Genomic DNA, 6,332 nt, shown 5'->3' with positions numbered 1-6,332 from the left:
TTGAAAGAAAAAGTATACGGCAGGTTACATGGTAGAGATTTAGCAAATAATATGTGAAAATATATTAATTTCAGAGAGGCTGACACTTTTAAAAGAAAATGCGTGGATCTAGATATTGATAGCACACTTGTGGCTGTGTTAAAATGAATTCGAGCTCGATTGCTAATGTCGTGGAGGACATCAAATCAAGCTTAATTTTAGTGTCTGAATCGGAAAGTCACTTTTGGGCCAGAAGCTACGACAGTAGCTCGACGAGACCAAAAAGACCTTACGTGGCAACGTCGGCGTAGTACATAGAAAAACTAGTACACAGTGAGACGTAGTGGTAATTATATGCAAAGATTGTGAAACAAACTATGGCTGCAAAAACAAGAAACAAGAACTTATCACTTTGCATCTGAGCTAACAGCAGCACATAAGCAGAGGAGAGAAGTGGTTCGTGTGGGAAAGGAGGAAAGGCTGGCGCTATCTTCTGCAACCCATGCGGGAGCATGGCTCAGCGCCAGCAGGGTGTGGCAGATGGGATTAAAAGAAAGAGAGGGTAGAAACAAGTGCTTCTGCATATTAAACCTGTAGCAAGAAAAAAGAAAAATGAGGTTTGGACTGATAGTGCCGAGCATATTAATGACTAAAGATTCACATGCATTATTGCCAGCGTTACAATCTGTCTGGTCTTAAATGTAGCAGAAAATAATAAGTAAGCAAAATATAATGGAATTTGCTTGCCACTGTAGTCTCTAACATCTGCGTATAACATCGGCGTCTCTAACAACTGGTAGGTTGCAGGCTAGCGGCTGGTGTTGATAACAAGATGTGCGGAAATATGGAATAACCGATTTGTCAGGATTTCTCGTGTTTGCAATAGGTCGACGGCATTCTAAACATGCTAAACGTGCGATGAAATAGGTTACAATTGTGTGTGAAACTTGAATCACACATAACAAGCCGTACGTGTAAATCTTTTCAATTCAAATATAGCATTAAACAATTTATATCCGTGTCACCTCTTAGCGATTCCATACTTGCGAGTTGGCAGGTAACCATTTTTTTCCCTGTAAGGTGAGAAGTGTGTATCAAGTCTAGTAGTTGTGTACACCACCTTAGCTTAGGTGTGAATTAAACAATGCATAATATATTTATAGTTTATCGGATACTGGGAGCTTGCTGTGACAACGGGATACAATTCCTGTCACTGACGATAGCTTTCTGGACAAATAGTCAACGTGTCTGACCCAGTTTAACGTAGATAAAAAACGGCCTCCAAGAATTAGGTAGTTATCACCAATCCCTATTTCTCGACTAACAAAAATTGTACAGCATTGTTCAATGTTGCTGCTTTATTCTTCACACCCGCCGTGGTAGGTTAGTGGCTATGGTGTAGGGCTGCTAAGCACGAGGTCGGGCTACTGAATCCCGGCCACGGTGGCCGCATTTCGATTGGGGCGAAATGCGACAGCACCCGTGTACTTAGATTTGGGCGCAGGCTAAAGAACCTCAGGTGGTCCAAATTATTCCGAAGTTTTCCGCTACGGTGTGCCTCATAATCAATTCGTGGTTTTGGCATGTAATATTTTTCTATTCTTCGCGCGAAAAATCCTGACGTTGGTTTTTGCTACATTGACCTTAAGTTGATTTTCCTTTGACTAAATGGACGGCTTCGTTAAGAGGTCGTTACATTGGAATGATAACTGGTTTATGTTGGATTCGGCCCTGAGAACAGTACTGTCATCAGCATAAATAATGAATTTTTCCTTACTAAGTTTTTGGTATCACTAACATAAACATTAGACAAAAGTGATCCCAACCCCCTCCCTTGTGGTGCATCAAACTTATTGGGTCGCCGGGATGACGTTTGGCCATTTATACATGTGTATTGTATATTCGTTAATCGAGAGAAGATTGTAACAAATTCGGTAAACTACCGCAATTACATAAGGCTGTGATTTGTCGAGTAATGTTGCATGCTCAAAGCAGTGAGACGCCTCGCTAAAATTCACAAATAGCGCAAGCGTAAACGCACCCAATTATTAATTTAAGAAATTGGCATGATATCCTCCTCGTGTCACATATAGATATTCGTGAACGGTCATGGAGATGTTCCTCTGCCTAAAGCCAAACGCAATTCACAAGAATATACCTTATTGTCGGAATAAAATTTCTAAATACTTTTTCTTTCTGTAGTTTACAAATCGACGGCAAGTTAAGAAGAAATGGTCAATGGTTTCAGGTTCCTGGTAGATATGGTGTAGAGAGGACGGCGCCAGAGGAAACATTTAATAGTGGAATAAGGCAGCGCAATTTTACGAGTGACATTTCCAATTTGCATTTGGACATCATTGAATCTCGCATGGGCAAATCAAATAGTTAAAGTCTGTTGCTGGAATTGTCAGTGTTGTCGCATCTTGAAACGCCGTCTAGATGTAGATGCAGATCCTATATAGTAGTTAGTGGCACATACGCACTCACAGGATCGACGCTTGTTTTTTTGTTTGTTTGTTTGTCTGTTAGTTTTCCATCGGGAATCTTCGTCTTCGTCCCTGTAAGACTGCACTTGATCGACGCAGTGCCGCCGCCTTAAACTGTTAAAATTCTTTTGTTAGCTTTTTTTCTCTCTCTGTCTCCTTCCTGTAGTATTGTTTATTATACTTATACCTCCAGCGCACGTTATTTTATCCACCTCTTACTGGCCAACCATACTCGACATTTTCTTTTCTTTCATTGCGGAACCTACTTTAGCTACCTACTCGGAGCACGTGTTTCTCCATGACGTCACGCATTCTCTCCTCTCGTACACACCTGATGACCAGATGGCGCTGTAATAACGGGGAAGCTAAAAATCCATCCATCCATCCATCCATCCATCCATCCATCCATCCATCCGTCCGTCCGTCCGTCCGTCCCTCCCTCCCTCCCTCCCTCCCTTCTCCCTCCCTCCATACATCAATCCATTCCATCCGTCCGTTCTTTATGTTCCCGCAAAAGCAGGGAACATAAAGAATTGATCTTATCACAATTAATTTATTACAGGATAAATTATTTGTTGACATGAACAGTGATCCTAACGACAGAAAACAGGTGAAGAAGAAGAAGATTTTATTCACTCACTCAAGAAAATAAAAGCACAGCAACAAAATATGCAGAATAAAGGCACAGAATAAAGTGCAGAATTAAAATACCGCATAAATGTATAAAACCGACCAGCTCGGCGGCATAGGCCACCACCCCGTCTCAAAGGCGATGCTCATAATATCCACCCAACAAGGTCGCGAACTCGATTCACGGCGTCGGTGGCCGGGAATCGAATTGACGACCTCGCGCTCACCAAGGACAACGCCACATGCAACTAAACCACAGCGACGAGGGACATGAGACGGAGTAGAGAGAGAGAGAGGGGGAAAAGAAGTTCGAAGATAAGAAATGCAGAGAGGTCGGCCATTCTTCTAGCCAGCTGCTCTACGCTAGAGGAAGGGGAAAAGGCAAAGAGAGAGGAGCATGATGGGTGACGATGACGTGTGTCGTAGTAAACACACTATGAAGTCTACGTAGGTGAATCTGCTTACGAGAGGTCTGGACCATACATAGAGTTTCCAACGAATACTAGAGAGAAGTCCGGCACTGCGATTTTTCAACTATACCGACGGGTGGCACATGGATTTGTCTACTCCTCCTGCTTGTGTGACTTCAGGCGTCCTTGTGGGGTTATGTATTACGCTTAATCTTTCTAATTTTCCAAGCAATCGTTCTTCTCTAAACACTGCAAAACAATAAGTGTGTTGCGCACATGAATAATCACTGCGGATCCTTGTATCTATACACGCAATTATTTCGTATGAAAATGATCAACTTGCAAAGCCACAAGGCCGTTGTTTCAGGCCAACAAGGTGGCAACTTCGTCCGCCCGATTTCTTGTTAAAAGGCGACTCGACAGCGGCTCACATTGAGGAAAGACGAGGCCGTCTTGAGTGCATCAGGGTGTCATGTGGTTTATTGTTTAGACTGCACTATATACGCGATCTAACCATTTTTTTTTAATTTTCATTGAATACAGCCGCACTTCCGGTTCTGGCTTTAGGCGCGCGCAGTTTGAACGAGCGTGTCTGAGTCTCATTTCGGCACTTTTTGCGGTAATTACACATTATTATTGTTCCGTGCATAGCTCTATACGCTAACTTCGTGCGTCTTTTTCGTCGTCCTACGTGCACTAGAAGGCCTCAAATCGTTTGGTTTGACGATGCGAAAGCGGCCAGATAGTCAGATCCTACGAACCCCGAATCGATTTGAAGTCTCAAAAGAATAAATTGTCCACAAAATAAGAATTTTGGGCAACTCAATGTACTATATACCACTTTTCCTTTTGTTCTTTTAATACGCGTTTCTCCTCTTCAAATAGGAATTATCTTAAGGTTACCTCCCGCCGCCCGATTCCTGGCCCACCCCCTAAGTTGGTACGTGCCATAAAAGCGGATCATCATCATCATCATCATCATCATCATCATCATCATCATCATCATCATCATCAAGATCTTTCCTGTGATGTCATAGAGTTTCTCACTATATTACCTAGAGGGAAATCTGGCGCTGCTGCGCTGTGGTATGCATAGGAATGCCGGTATATTGTGACTTCGGATTGGCAACGTTTTCGGAGACAAGGGAACCTGTCTGGCAAGCACCGTTCCGTCTGTCACAATAATTCAATGTCTACTAAAACAGCACGTAAAAAGCTGTTTTAGCTATATTACTACACAAAAACATGTTTTGTTTAATTATAAAAAACTTGTTATTGCATGTACAATTAAATGAAACGTATAAAGTATCAGCGGGACGTTAAAGTTGGAAGACAGACAACAAGATTCGCGTTCGCTTTGGAACAGTTTGTCGTCTGTTCTTGCTTTTCTTCACTTGGTTATGCATTACAGGTGAGTAAACTTCACTGGAAGATGTAATATGGTGTAATGAAAACCTTTTATGAATGTTTTACTTGAAGAACGCGTTATTTGTGTAGCCATATCCTCGTTTTAGACGAAGCCTCTTTCAACACCAGCCAACACAATCCTCGCAGACACATATACCGTCATTCACATGACGGCACAGCGCCCCTCAGGAAATTCCCATAGACGGTGGCGTCAGATTTCCCTCTAGGTGTTATAGTGAGAAACTCTATGTGTGACGTGAACCGCCATACTTGCATCATTTATGCCTGTATCTCCCGCAAAGACACAGGCGTCCCTAGGATTCCTATTATAATAGAGAGTTTTAGAATAGGGCTTTTCGTTTGCAGATAGCGTCTTGCGCTGACAGCACCACTACGGCGTCTAAGAAAAGCTATTAGAAATTATTAAATAAAATATACCATTTTATGGTAGGAATAGTAATTTTGACTTGCGTGTATTCGCGTTTAATTACAATTTAGAAGTTATTCTTCAAGTAGCAAACAATTAGTTGCGCTTAGTTTTGAGCAACAAACCCGACTTTACGTGCCTTCACCAGCAAAGCTTAGCCGTGTTAGGCCTACGAGCCATAACATCCGCACTCGAATTCGGAATCAGCGGCGTCTAATCAATCAATCTTCATAACACACGCTAGTTGAGAGAAAGCGATAACCGCAGTCACTTCTCCTAGCTTGCGAACTTCACGCGTTACCGCGAATCAAACCCAGTTTGGTGCTAGGTTAGAGCCGTCGCTTCAATGGGTGCCGCCATGTTTGTTGACGCAAAGCTTTTGGGACCGCTATTTGGGCTCCCGCTAAATCGGTGAAATAGCGTCCCCAACGCAAAACCCAAAGGCAGTTTGCGTCTCGCGCATGCGCAGCGGCTTCGACGCTATTTCTTTGAGGCCCCAAAACGTTTGGGGCCCCTATTCTAAAACTCTCTAATTTTTGTTAAATTTACCGTGGTCTAGACAGTGCTGTCAAAATGGATTTCTACAAAGGTGGTGCACATTTGGCGACCAGTGAAATAACGGGAAACTAATAGGAGAGGAAGACCATGAGAGCGAGGAGGATTTGATTGAGCAAACAGCCACATTCGCCGATTGCGCAGGCCCTCGGAAAGACGCGTTTCGAAAAAAAAAAAAAAAAAAGAGCGAAGGGTGACCCACCTATAGGAAGGGGGCTCAAAGACCCATAGACCACATAGACGGCGTCGCGCGCCTTTCGTCAGTCGCGTGCGCTAGATGTGGCCGCAGATTACGGCCAAGTTCCGCGAGCGGCGTCTTGCCCATGGCTGGTGCATGGATGAACGCGACGCTGATCCTAGATCAGATGCACAACGGGTAGACGGCAGGGAACGCGCCGGATTCACGTATATTAAGAAGGCGCGTTTTTTTTTTTTTTT

The 6,332-nt window shown here is 43.3% G+C and overlaps 1 protein-coding gene across 1 annotated transcript in view; it reads right to left on the bottom strand.

Annotated features, from left to right (window-relative positions):
• LOC126533048 (uncharacterized) overlaps positions 1 to 91 on the bottom strand; it is a 17,430-nt gene extending 17,339 nt beyond the window's left edge. Inside the window, exon 1 of the mRNA XM_050180251.3 lies at positions 1 to 91. This exon is cut by the window's left edge and continues 302 nt beyond it. The gene's annotated coding sequence lies outside the window, so the exon portion shown is untranslated.
• Positions 92 to 6,332: the final 6,241 nt, after the last annotated feature.

Source organism: Dermacentor andersoni, chromosome 7 (assembly GCF_023375885.2).
Source record: "Dermacentor andersoni chromosome 7, qqDerAnde1_hic_scaffold, whole genome shotgun sequence".
NCBI classification, from domain to species: domain Eukaryota; kingdom Metazoa; phylum Arthropoda; class Arachnida; order Ixodida; family Ixodidae; genus Dermacentor; species Dermacentor andersoni.
Note: the sequence above shows the minus strand (reverse complement) of the source record. Positions and strands in the feature narration are given on the sequence as shown.